The 14,709-nt window shown below is 36.4% G+C and overlaps 1 protein-coding gene across 1 annotated transcript in view; it reads right to left on the bottom strand.

The window, feature by feature from the left end:
- ZNF804B (zinc finger protein 804B) overlaps nucleotides 1-14,709 on the bottom strand; it is a 547,749-nt gene that overhangs the window by 398,323 nt on the left and 134,717 nt on the right. The window lies entirely within an intron of this gene.

Here is a 14,709-nt window from a genome sequence, read left to right as displayed (position 1 = left end):
GCCCGATGCGGGACTCGATCCCAGGACCCCGGGATCATGACCTGAGCCGAAGGCAGACGCTTAACCATCTGAGCCACCCAGGCGCCCCAAGAAGTTAAAATCTGTTAGTTGACAAAGAACTATTGCCAACATAAGTTCATTCTCATGATTAATTGCACTTATTGTTAATATAACAAAAAATGAAAGGCAGTCATGTGTATTTAGTAAAATGCAAAGGTTATTACTTGAAAAATATAGAATTTAAACTTATCAGTTATAAAAATACAAAAAAATAATTTATTTACTATCATACACACCAATGATTTCAGAATTTTACGTTAAATTAAGAAAATAATACTGAGAAAAGTTGAGACAAAATATATAATTATTTGTGAAGAGTGTCTTTCTATCAGTATAAGAGTGTTATTGCAAAATTTCTAAAATCACTCTTAATTCAAAATATATTACAAAATAACCTATTGTCACTGTAAAATTTGACTTTTTTTAAGTTTACAATAATAAGTTACAATGAATCGTTTTCATTATGAGTAGCATTGTCTTTCTCCAATTAAAGGAAGGAATGGGGATCAATATCCAACCTCTCCATAACAGTTATTCATAAGTAAAATGTAGCATGGTCAAAACAATAAAATGTTATTTACATAATATGGTATTCTTCAATAGGGCTGCTATCAAACTGGTAAGGAAAACGTGACAATGGGTATACATCAGCACTGAAATTTTCCTAACTTTGTTAATATAATAAATCTCAGATATATATGTTTCTGTATATAAAATTTCCCTGTGTTTTTTTAAATATATGCACATATAAGTATATATATCAATGTTGTACGTGTGTATAGACTGGAGAGATCATAGTGAGGAGACAGAGGATATATATAAGGTAAAAATAAATCTGTACTTGTTTGTTTTTTACAATGAAAATATATACATTTTAATACTCTTTAGAACATAAATTGGTCATGATAGAAGTATGATCAATATTCACAATTGGAGTTTTCAGAAAGAGCTCATGTTTCTTAACCATTTTAGCGGCAAGACACAACAATAAGGATTCCAAGGAACAAGTACCTCAGAGGTGGGGCCTAGAGCTGACTCTGTGAAAAGATAGGAGGGTGAGACAGATTCAGGATCTGTGTATATATTTTAGTTTCAGTGTCTTGGTGGGAAGTTAAACAGCAACAGTAAGGAAAGTTGGGAGTATTTTGTCTGGTATCATAATATTTAGATATTGTAAGCAATATTATTTATAAACCAGTCAAATGAGTAGATGGGTTTAAAGGTTGGGTACCATCAGTGGTTGGATCACTCAATTATATGGTACCTGGATATATATATATATATAATACAGAAATACATTATACTTGGAGTGTTTTTCATTTTGTGGGGCATAATTAGAGATGTTTCTTTCCCAATGAGCCCTGATGAACAGGAGCTTCCAATGCTGCCTGGGGTCGGAAAGCAGTGACCAGAAAGAAGTAGAGTCACAAGAAATGGGATTATCATTCACGTCAGACCTGTGCTGTGGACAGAATCATGAGCCCCCCCATGGGAATACTTATCAGGAACGTTATTAAATCATGGCTTATTTTTTGTCCCAGGTGATAATAATAGTGACAATAATAATAATATAATAATGACAATAGCATATTTTCCAACCAGGTTCAATGTTAAGGTAAAAGGATGACTAAGACGTATTTCATTGCTTAGTATAGATGGTACAGAAAGAGCTCATGCAGAAAGACAGGCAGATGGAAATAATAAGCCAATATGGCTAAGTGCTATAAGGAAAGAGTTCTTCTGGAAACTCAAATAAAGCAGCAATTAATACACTCCTGGGTGTTAAGGAGAGCAAAAGTGGGAAGTGCCATTAGTAGGTGACTGAGGAAAAAGGCAGGAATGGCATGAACAGGAGCTCACGGACACAAAAATGAATAACACCTTCCCGGAACTCCTAAGCACATTGCGGCTACGCAGTAAGTTGTGTGAAGAGGAAGAGAAAATGCAAATAAAGAGGTAAATAAAACGGAATCTATGCATGAGACATTTTCAAGTCCATACTAAGAAATCTGGACAACATATTTATAAGTAATCAGTGGAGATTCATAAGCAAAGAAGCAAAACATGATCGCGTATAACATCTGTGCTTTCATGAGTCAGAGAACCACGTGAAAACTCCACTTAGCAGCAGAATGGGTGTCAGACGTGGAAGGCGGAGAAGTGGAAGGCAGAGAAGTCACCTACTTCAAGATAAAGGAAACTCACATAGCCCTGCTTATGAGCCAGGGACTGTGCTAGGCTTCGTTTAAGTATATGCTCACTGAATCTGCACAATAAACCCATGGGAGCAGATATAATGCCCATTTTATGTATTAGTTTACATTTCAGGAAAGTAGAACTGAGAGCCATACCCAGGTAATTCACCTGCTGCTACTTGGCACAACTAATGAAAGTGACTTCTGCTAAGGGATAGGCAATATTTCTTTCCAGAGCAGCAGATCGACTTCTGTCCAGCAAACTATCTTTCACTGAGTCCAAAGGTTATGGTTCATAGAATAGAGTATGAAAGAAAATAAAGAGCTAAACATCTCTGATTAGAATGCGAGAGAATTGCTAGGTGACCAAAGTGCAGCAAGGCAAGAGGAAGGGGAAGAAAGTGACTTCAAATGCACATGTTCAGGAAGGCAGGCAACTGATGCTAAAAAAAAAAAAAAATTCATTGAAAATATGGTGGTGTTCCCAAGTCTAAAAATAAAAATATTTAATAAACTGCCATACAAAAGCATGTCTTCTATGAGTCATCTAGGGGCAGTTCAAACGAAACAGTCATATTCCTTTCCTGAATGTACATGGAGCAGAAACAAGAAGAGTCATGGAAGAGGCAAGGAAGGTGAGTTAAGTATAAGGAGAAAGTTTCAGTCAGAGGAGACCTGGAGGAACTAAAGATTCTCAAAGGTTCTCAGAGATAGCAGGAGAGCAGGGGATTGGGGGGATGGGATCTCCACTAAATGTAGTTCAAGCAGGGTTTATTCAACCATCAAAGAGGAAGGGAATTCCCATTAACATCTGGGTTTTTATAAGAAAAACAAGGGCAAATATCCTGGTTAATTTACCAGATGGGCCAGAGCACCAGGCACTTGTTAAAAGCAGGGCCTCTGAATAACATGGACAGCTACCCAGGCTTATAAATCCCCTTTCCCTGGAAACAGGGAAACTCCATAGGAAAGTGTCATCCCTGATCTCTCTACCTTTACCATAAAACCCACCAAATCTTAATCTACAGTTTTGGAATAAATGCATGTTATATCTGCTCCTTTATTTGTGTTAACAATCCTATAAATGCACATCCTAGTGTTTTGGACTAACCCAGCCTCTAAATTCTTTTCATACTTTGTGGTCAGATTTAAGATACGCATATATTTGTGGTTAATGGAAAGTTAACAAAGTGCCTCAAATTCCCAAAAAGGAAAGATGATACAAGGCCATTACGTTTAAACTTTCCATTTAAATATTTTCTCCAGCAAGTAAATTTCAGAGCAAAAGGTTAACTTGATAATTCAATAAAGAACATTCTATTTTCTCAGTGACCTGAGTGCTAATATAATTAATAATGCATCATTTTATTTCACACAATATACGGGAATTAACTTCCAATTTCATTATAATGTTTCGTCAGGTGTAAACAGATACAGATTAGATGGCTTTTATATGTTACAGATTTAACTATGAAAAAATAATTTAGGTATTCTGGTAAGTAATCTTATGAAAGCTTATGGAAAGTAAAAATCTAATTTCTGAAAGAGGCAGACAAGAGACATGATTTTTCACAGACTTACTCTTTTCAACAGGTTGCCCATATCTGGTATGTTATAAAATTGCTCATAGTGGCCTTTTATACCCTTGCATTTGTAATATAGTGCTACTTAGGAAAGATAGACTATTCCAGGGAGAAACACCAAATCTCTAATAGGAAATGGTATACAGTTGTACTGAATTATCTGATATGGTTCTCCTTTGAATCAGATTTTAGCAATATTGTATTGTTCAACCAAAATCAGATCAATAGCTCACTGGAACAGCAGGAGTCAAAGAGAAAAACCTGTATTATTTTATGAGAAAAGATGAATTAGTCCAGTAAATGCAAACTCGCGTTCTCATTTATAGATCTGGACTCTAAGCCTTAAGCAGTTCAATATTTCATTGAAGAAAAACAAAAGACGGTTTCTATCCCACGTCGAAAATTCCTGCCCTGAGAAAGATGGCAGGTAATGTAACATGATCCCCAACTAGTTTCACATTGATGGTAGGAGCCTAAGTACTTAAACATAAACTCTAGATTTCACTCAAAAATAAGAATTACCAAATATGGGGTAACTAGAAATGAAACACTGCATTTGAGGTCAGGATGCAATTATAGACGCAAGGAAATGCTTTCTCTTTTGCATTGGTTGATGGGAGGATTTAGTGTGGTAATGTATTCAGGAGCACTTTGAGCTCAAAGTGGAAAAGCATTAAGAGAAAATTATTATTAGTATCCCTCTAGGAAGGAAATGTACACACCCCGATTCAGTGGATAAGACTAATATACAGAATTGTAGACTGCCACCAATGGCAACTTCCGCTCCATGGCAGTAGCATTCTGATGAGAATTCATTTCACAGTAAAATAAGAAGCATCTATACAAAGCTGTTAATTATAAAGGACTTTTTCACAAGCTTTATAGATAAAAGAATATGAAAGAATTCAAAATTGCAATGCAGTTTACTGGGTGAATGATATTGGGCAAGTAAATCACTACATCTAAACACTTTTACTTCATCTGTCATACGGTATGGAACACAAATGGTCATTTCAAGTATTGAATTTCCAACAAATGCCAAGAGATTTGCCTGAATGTATAATAATTCCTCAACATGCAGATAGAAAACCACTAGTGGGAAATCAAGGCCAGAGAGGTGTGCATAGTATCATATGTTTTTTTAAACTTCAAAGAGGAAAAAAAATGGAAAGCTATTTTTAAAAAGATGCAAAACTAACTCGCTTAAGTCAGACATGTAAATGAATAAGGTGCATGCATTTCACATTTGAAAGTCTGATATGTTTAGGAAAATGAATAATAAGCTCTGTGTTTAAAATATATAAATAAAGTGTATCTCTGAAAATAAAAGCCAAGATTCATTTTTCTGTAATACTCTGGATTATTAACATTTATCAGGGTTGTATTTTGTTCTCCTTGTTTTTTAAAGAAGATAAAGAATAGGGAGAGGACTCAGAAAAAAAATCAAAAGAAATCTATACAGAGATATAAAATAGTACCTTAAGGGAATGGCTCGCATTATTTGGCTTGAGATAAAGTAGCTAAATAAAAGTAAGATTAGACATCTGTTTTCTTTAGGATCTAAACTGAACTAGATGATTTCTTGAGATCCAATTTCCTTTTTCTGTGATCTATAAAGCTACTTTCTTCTAAAGTAAATATAAGTAAATATGCATATATTATATATATAGACACAGATATATATAGTTTGATAGGTGATATATAATTGATAACAAACATTAGCATTAATAACATTGCATATTACTTAAACACACACATACACACATTCACTGTTTCTCAAAGTGTAGACCCACAATCACACAAATCAGAATCACCTGGTTACTTTAAAATACAGATTCCTGAATACCTCCCTTCAGCCTAATGAATCAGACTCTTTGGAGTAAGATTTGAGAATCTATAATAAGCACACAAGATGGTGGGTATATGCACTGAAACTGGAGAACCACTGACGTATAGGAAGACATGCACATTTTTGTTGACTTTTAAAAAGGTCACTGTACTCATCACTAGCCTGAAAAGGAAAAAGAGCTTGGACAAGTGCACTGAAGAGTTATGAGCCAGGATTGACAGTCGCCTTCTGCTCACACTCTATTGGCTACAATTCAGTGCTCTGGCCACGCCCTATGTAAGGGTGTCTGGGAAATGTAGTGTAGTTGTATCCTCAAGGAGAGGAGACAGCAAGTCTCTGCCTAATTATAATTACATAGAAGACAGAGAAAAAAGATTCTTTTCCGATGTTTCACAAAATGTGGTTGACATAATTCCTGGAGTTTCCTCAATCCACCCTGACTGGATTAGAATCCCTGGTAGTGGGGCCTATAATCAACTTTCTCATGGGGCACCTGGATGGCTCAGTCAGTTAAGTATCCAACTCTGGATCTCAGCTCAGGTCTTCATCTCAGGGTCATGAGTTCAAGCCCGGTAAAAAAACAAAAACAAAAAACAAACTTGGTCAAGCTATTCTCAGACATCCTACAATTTGACAGTGGCTCTTAGCCAATGCTTCTCTCTCACTCTCTCTCTAACTCTTATTGTCTCCCATGTTTTCTCCCACGGGTAATTTTTAAAAAATTTTCCTCCTGATTTTCTAGAAAAAACAAAAACAAAAACAAACAGCCATTTTAAACATCATTTTGAGTACATTTTTTAATGAAGAGGTGTACCAGTGTTAATTCTTAAAATGAAGACTTTCTGCATGAAGACAATCTTAAATACCAAGTGAAGAAAGAAGTGCCCATGAGCTGATGCCAAGCACTTGAAGCTTCTCCTGTGTTTCCTCCACAAAAGCCTTGCTCTGTATGAAAGGGAGAAGACATCCAGAGTTATGGCTGTTTCTGTCTTATGGACACAGACAAATACATATCTACCTTAGCTATTTTTTCCTACTCAAAAGCTCTTCTAAAACAAATGCTTTTTTTTTTTTTTTTTTTTTTGCTGACGGATGGTTCTGTGACTCTTTCTTTCTAAGATAAAGCACCTAACAGTGTTCATTTACTTACCATTCGGTAACAGATAGCACCTACAACATAAGATGTGTACAGGATCTAGTAATTTCAATTACTCTCATCAAGACCAGTATCCTCAAAAATGACTAGAACAAACATATGATGACAAATTGCAAATTGATGATGATATTTTCAGACAAAGTTAATCTCCAAGTTCACTAATTCCTTCTCCCCCTTCTTCAAACTAAAATGAAGGGCAGTGCAAGTGTGTTCCCCAAGCAATACCACGGATTCATTAGGAAAGTATCTGTAACCTCAACCATTTCAATATGTTTTCTCAATAATCAATGAATGTTCTGATACATGCTCAGGTGCCTTGAACTGAAAAATTTCTTTGTGAAAGCAGGAAGATAGTTAGACTAAATTCAAATTCTAACAAATATTGATGGAGAATCTACTAGGTGCCAGGGACCTGTCAGAGAAAATATGCAGGACCACTGTTCCCATGGGCCTAAATAAGCAATATATTTCTATGGTGCATTCATAATCACAGACTTAAATCCTTATTCAGATCTAGTTTTTCATTGTTCAAAAAATATTATTTGTATGACAAAGGCAGTTGCATGAAAAATAGATTCTAAACGTTCTTCCAAACATAATCCATTTATACCTTTTTTGTAAATTACCTCTACTCCATTAAGAATCATTTTTGGCAGCTGTCATAATTTAAAATATCTCTACAATACTTTAATAACTATAAAGATATTTTTATTTTGTCTTTAAAACACTATTCAAAAAGTGGGGAGATCAATATACTAATTATATAATGAGAAAAAAAGTTATGGGATGTTCTTTGTTCAGTGGTTAAATAATGATGATACAAGTCTTTAACCAAATAGTATTAATTCACTTCTATTAATCTACCTCATTAAGTACTTTAATGTTCAAGGAATTTTCAATTAAAATAATGCTCACTGGCCATTAATTCATGCAATTAATACTAGAACACTACAAGTATTAATACATGTAAGGATCACAAAAGAAGCAAAAATTCTAATTACCATATTAAAAATGGAAAGTCATCCATTTTTAATCAAGGTTCTCCATCACATATAACAAAAATTTAATTAAAATTGCCCTTCTTGATTTGGCCCATTGTATATAAGCTGCTCCTACCTAGGGTCTACTCTTAGGTTATTCTATCACATTTGCTAAATTTGGCTGCATGATATTTTAAACTTTAAAATGGCAAAAACAAAACTAACATGAAATTAAAGGTAATAAAATGAAAAGAATGAAACAAATTATTCAAAACAGTTTGAAATACATATTAGACCAAGTGATGTTTTCTTTGTTATACATGTTTTTACATATCAACAAGAAAATGACAATCCAACAGAAGTTGTCAGAAAGAGAATTATGCTACAGCATTTCAGGAAAAAAAATACAAATCAGACAACCTATATAAAATAAAATGCCCAACCTCTCTCAAAGTTAATTTCAAACAAAACAAAAAATTATCTAACGTATTTGTAAACATTAAAGTATCCCTAATATTTAGGTTTGCTTAGCACATGAAAATGTGATAATCTCATAAAATATTGGTGAGTGTGAAAATATATACAATCATCTTGAAAGACAACAGTCAACAGCTACCAAAAATTTAAATTTACCTTCAAATTTGTAATTCCATTCTAGGATATACTTTTGCATTCAGTCAAAAAACCTCACTAGATCTTGCCTTCCTGGGTCCATTTGCTTGTTTTTCTTTCTTTTTTTCTTTTCTTTCTCTCTTTCCTTACTCTGCCAGGGTACATTTTCAAATAGCTTTCTTGAAATAGGTGTGTGGGAGAAAGTTTCCTAGTTCCTAGCATATGTGAAAACATCTTTGTTTTGTCCTTCTAAGGGAAAAATTATATCACTAAGATACATTCAAGGGTGAGATCATGTTCTTAAGTAGATGTAGATGATCAATCCAGTGGAATTTCAGCAACTTCTACAGTGATTTTACTTCCTCATGGGGTTTGGAGATACTTGTGATATGCAAAAATACTTGAGGAAAAGCTATTTTTAAAAGTAAGGGTGAGAGAGACTTTACTTAAGCAGGTAGCCCAACACTAAGATTTGGTCATCAAATTTAATGAAACACAGGCAAATACTACCTACTGAAGGATAGCCACGTGCTTATAGGTGGAGATCGTGGCTCCAGAATCTACATCTTTATTTTCATTTTCTTCTAAAGTATGTTAACCTTTGGCTCCCCAGTGCTCCTCCTCCTCTGAAGTCCCATCTCTTCCTATATGATATCTTTAGGGTACTATAGGGTGTATCAGTCACTTCCCTTGCTATTTAGGAGCTGACATCCAGAAGGTGTAAGAGAGGAAAAACAGAGCTTTCCTAACGGTACTGCCTAAAGCTAAGCAAATGTGAATCTTCAATTAGGACGTTCCCTATAATTTATTATGTTACAAAGAATATCTCAATTCACAAGAGTTGCCTAAATTCATTGTCTTCAGTTTTTAAGTTCAATTTCCTCCTCAGTATACTCTAATCTGTTTTCAACCCCCCCATTTGCTTCACCAAAACAGCTTTATGGAAAACTAATGATCTCCATTTTATTAAATCCAATGAATATTATTATGATACTCTTCAACTTCTCAGCATAATCAGTAACTATAAAATTCAGCCTCTATTTGGAGTTTGTTCTCGTCTCTGCCAGGAAAACACCCTATTTGCTGGTGTCCTGAATTATCTTCTATACCAGTTTCTTTGGGAGTTAATTCCACAAGAACCCTTGTTCATTATATACGTCTCTCCCCAGGTCAGTAGCTTTTAACCTTGGCTGCCCTTTAGATTTAACTTGGGAAAATTTAAAAATTAGATTTCCAGACAATGGGGCCCAGAAAATGTTTTCAACCTCTCAAAATGATCTTAATGTAAAGCAAGATTTGGAAATCACTGAAGCTGGTGAACTCAGCTATTCACATGCCTTCAATTCCTATTTGTACACTGACTCCTAGAGGATAGATGATTGATAGAAAGATAGATAGAAAGATATGATAGATAGACAGACAGAATCTGAGGAGAGTATATCTGACTGTCACAATATACTCCCCTCAGATTATCTATCCCTGAAATCATACCCCATAGGGTTAATGAAGATAAAACTAGCAGCAAATTTAAAGTTTGTTTTTCAGAGAAGTATTTCACCTTAATCAGCTATTTTATCTTTTCAAACCCCACTAACAAACCCACTAGCTGTCTCCACAGAAGCCTGGACTCGAGGTTAACTGATAGGGTTCCAGCCCAGGAACAAGAAAGGCCCTGCATTCCTTACCAGAGATAGTGAGCCCAAGACCCCATCCGGTTCATACTGGCTCTCAGAGCAAGCCCACAGGCCCTTCCCCTTGTCCTAAGATAACCTCCTGAGTCAGGGGCTGAATTTTGCCACGTTCTGATGTTAAGCCTCCACCCAAAATGAATATGGGATGTATGTTACATATGTTTGCTCAGTGTAGAGCTCTGTCTATCCTCATGAATAGTCATCAGTTTCCCCACCCTTTTCATCAATATGTATGCAATCTCAATCCCTGTGATTATAAAAACAAAACAAAACAAAACCTTGATCTCTCCCCCTTCGGGGAGGTGGAGGCAGATCTGAGGCTTGGCCTCCTGTCTCCTCCTTTGGCTGCCACACCAATAAACTTTTTCCTAGCTGCATACCTGAGGTCTCAGTGATTGGCTTTGTGGTATGTTGGGCAGATAACTTGGGTTTAATTACATCTCTGGATCTAGGTCTATCTATCCCAGACCCATTCTCAGAGCTCTATCCTCTTTGAGACATTCACTCTTTTTTGTTTTTTTCATTACCCACCTTTCCCAAGGAGACTAATATTTTTTTTCCTATTTGGCCCCATGAAATTCTAATACTATATATTTTATCTTTTTATGTACCATATACATTTCTGTGCTTTGCGTATAAAAAGAGTAAGGTCTTTTCGAAAAACTAACCAAGAAATGGTTTTCTCTCCTTTGGGGTTGATATCACTCCCATTGAGACCATATGGATAAAATGGATCATAGGAATTTTAAATTGTGAAAACATCACTGTTTCATTTTTCTTTTTTTTTTTGCTATTTATAAGAAAACGTTTTATTTTTATTTTTATTGTTATGTTAATCACCATTCATTACATCATTAATTTTTGACGTAGTGTTCCATGATTCATTGTGCATAACACGCAGTGCCCCACGCAGATGTGCCCTCTTTAATACCCATCACCAGGCTAACACTTCCCCCCACCCCCCCTCCCCTCCAGAACCCCCAGTTTGTTTTTCAGAGTCCATTGTCTCTCATGGTTCATCTCCCCATCTGACTTACTCCCCTTCATTCTTCCCCTCCTGCTATCTTCTTTTTCTTTTTTCTTAACATACGTTGCATTATTTGTTTCAGAAGTACAGATCTGTGATTCAACAGTCTTGCACAATTCAAAGCGCTCACCATAGCACATTCCTTTCCCAATGTCTATCACCCAGCCACCCCCTCCCTCCCACCACCCACCACTCCAGCAACACTCAGTTTGTTTCCTGACATTAAGAATTCCTCATATCAGTGAGGTCATATGATACATGTTTTTCTCTGATTGACTTATTTCACTCAGCATAACACCCTCCAGTTCCATCCACGTCGTTGCAAATGGCAAGATCTCATTCCTTTTGATGGCTGCATAATATTCCATTGTGTATATATACCACTTCTTCTTTATCCATTCATCTGTCGATGGACATTTTGCCTCTTGCCACAGTTTGGCTATTGTGGACATTGCTGCTATAAACATCAGGGTGCACGTACCCCTTCGGATCTCTACCTTTGTATCTTTGTGGAAAATACCCAGTAGTGCAATTGCTGGATCGTATGGTAGCTCTATTTTCAACTGTTTGAGGAACCTCCATACTGTTTTCCAGAGTGCCTGCACCAGCTTGCATTCCCACCAACAGTGTAGGAGGGTTCTCCTTTCTCCGCATCCCCACCAATATCTGTCGTTTCCTGACTTGTTAATTTTAGCCATTCTGACTAGTGTGAGGTGGTATCTCATTGACGTTTTGATTTGGATTTCCCTGATGCCGAGTGACGTTGAGCACTTTTTCATGTGTCTGTTGGCCATTTGGATCTCTTCCTTGGAAAAATGTCTGTTCATGTCTTCTGCCCATTTCTTGATTGGATTATTTGTTCTTAGGGTGTTGAGTTTGATAAGTTCTTTATAGATTTTGGATACTAACCCTTTATCTGATATGTCATTTGCAAATCTCTTCTCCCTGTGTTCTCCTTTAGGATTTTGATGGACTCCTGTCTCACGTTTAGGTCTTTCAACCATTTGGAGTCTATTTTCATGTGTGGTGTAAGGAAATGGTCCAGCTTCATTCTTCTGCATGTGGCTGTCCAATTTTCCCAACACCATTTGTTGAAGAGACTGTCTTTTTTCCACTGGATATTCTTTCCTGCTTTGTCAAAGATGAGTTGACCATAGAGTTGAGGGTCCATTTCTGGGCTCTCGATTCTGTTCCATTGATTGATGTGTCTGATTTTGTGCCAGTACCATACTGTCTTGATGATGACAGCTTTGTAATAGAGCTGGAAGTCCGGAATTATGATGCCGCCAGCTTTGCTTTCCGTTTTCCATAATCCTCTGGCTATTCGGGGTCTCTTCTGGTTCCATACAAAGTTTAGGATTCTTTGTTCCATTTCTTTGAAAAAGTGGATGGTATTGTGAGGGGGATTGCACTGACTGTGTAGATTGCTCTAGGTAGCATTGACATCTTCACAATACTTGTTCTTCCAATCCATGAGCATGGAACGTTTTTCCATTTCTTTGTGTCTTCTTCCGTTTCTTTCATGAGTATTTTATAGTTTTCTGAGTACAGATCCTTTGCCTCTTTGGTTACATTTATTCCTAGGTATCTTATGGTTTTGGGTGCAATTGTAAATGGGATCGACTCCTTGATTTGTCTCTCTTCTGTCTTGTTGTTGGTGTATAGGAATGCCACTGATTTCTGTGCATTGATTTGATATCCTGCTACTTTCCTGAATTCCTGTATGAGTTCTAGCAGTTTTGGGGTAGAGTCTTCTGGGTTTTCCACATAAAGTATCATATCATATGCAAAGAGTGAGAGTTTCACTTCTTCTTTGCCGATTCAGATGCCTTTTATTTCTTTTTGTTGTCTGATTGCTGTGGCTAGGACTTCTAATACTATGTTGAATAGCAGTGGTGATAGTGGACATCCCTGCCGCGTTCCTGACTTTAGGGGGAAAGCCCTCAGCTTTTCCCCATTGAGAATGCTCTTTGCTTTAGGTTTTTCATAGATGGCTTTTATGATATTGAGGTATGTATCCTCTATCCCTATACTCTGAAGAGTTTTGATCAAGAAAGGATGCTGTACTTTGTCAAATGCTTTTTCTGTATCTATTGAGAGGATCATATGATTCTTATTCTTTTTTTTGTTACTGTATTGTATCACGTTGATTGATTTGTGGATGTTGAACCAGCCTTGCAGCCCAGGGATAAATCCCACTTGGTCATGGTGAATAATCCTTTTAATGTACTGTTGGATCCTATTGGCTAGTATTTTGGTGAGAATTTTTGCATCCATGTTCATCAAGGATATTGGTCTGTAATTCTCCTTTTGATGGGGTCTTTGTCTGGTTTTGGGATCAAGGTAATGGTGGCCTCATAAAATGAGTTTGGAAGTTTTCCTTCCATTTCTATTTTTTGGAACAGTTTCAGGAGAATAGGTATTAATTCTTCTTTAAATGTCTGATAGAATTTCCCTCGGAAGCCATCTGGCCCTGGGCTTTTGTTTGTTGGGAGATTTTTGATGACTGCTTCAATTTCCTTAGTGGTTATCGGTCTGTTCAGGTTTTCTATTTCTTCCTGGTTCAATTTTGGTCGTTGATACATCTCTAGGAATGCACCCATTTCTTCCAGGTTATCTAATTTGCTGGCATAGAGTTGCTCATAATATGTTCTTAGAATTGTTTGTATTTCTTTGATGTTGGTTTTGATCTCTCCTCTTTCATTCATGATTTTGTTGATTTGGGTCATTTCTCTTTTCTTTTGGATAAGTCTGGCCAGGGGTTTATCAATCCTGTTAATTCTTTCAAAGAACCAGCTCCTAGTTTCGTTGATCTGTTCTATTGTTCTTTTGGTTTCTAGTTCATTGATTTCTGCTCTGATGTTTATTATTTCTCTTCTCCTGCTGGGTTTGGTTTTATTTGCTGTTCTTTCTCCCACTCCTTTAGGTATAGGGTTAGGTTGTGTATTTGAGACCTTTCTTGTTTCTTGAGAAAGCCTTGTATTGCTATATACTTTCCTCTTAGGACTGCCTTTGCTGTATCCCAAAGATTTTGAACAGTTGTGTTTTCATTTTCATTGGTTTCCATGAATTTTTTTATTTCTTCTTTAATTTCCTGGTTGACCCATTCATTCTTTAGTAGGATGCTCTTTAGGCTCCATGTATTTGAGTTCTTTCCGGCTTTCATCTTGTGATTGAGTTCCAGTTTCAAAACATTTTGGTCTGAAAATATGCAGGGAATGATCCCAATCTTTTGGTACCGGTTGAGACCTGATTTGTGACTCCTAGGATGTGATCAATTCTGGAGAATGTTCCATGGGCACTAGAGAAGAATGTGTATTCCATTGCTTTGGGATGAAATGTTCTGAATATGTCTGTGAAGTCCATTTGGTCCAGTGTGTCATGTAAAGTCTTTATTTCCTTGTTGATCTTTTGCTTCGATGATCTGTCCATTTCAGTCAGGGGGGTGTTAAAGTCCCCCACTCTTATTGTATTGTTGTCAATGTGTCTCTTCGCTTTTGTTATTAATTGCCTTATATAATTGGCTGCTCCCATGTTAGGGGCATAGATATTTACA

This window comes from Callorhinus ursinus, unplaced genomic scaffold (assembly GCF_003265705.2).
Source record: "Callorhinus ursinus isolate GAN/ISIS: 27379988/994484 unplaced genomic scaffold, GSC_fseal_2.0 scaffold12, whole genome shotgun sequence".
Taxonomy (NCBI): Eukaryota; Metazoa; Chordata; class Mammalia; order Carnivora; family Otariidae; genus Callorhinus; species Callorhinus ursinus.
Note: the sequence above shows the minus strand (reverse complement) of the source record. Positions and strands in the feature narration are given on the sequence as shown.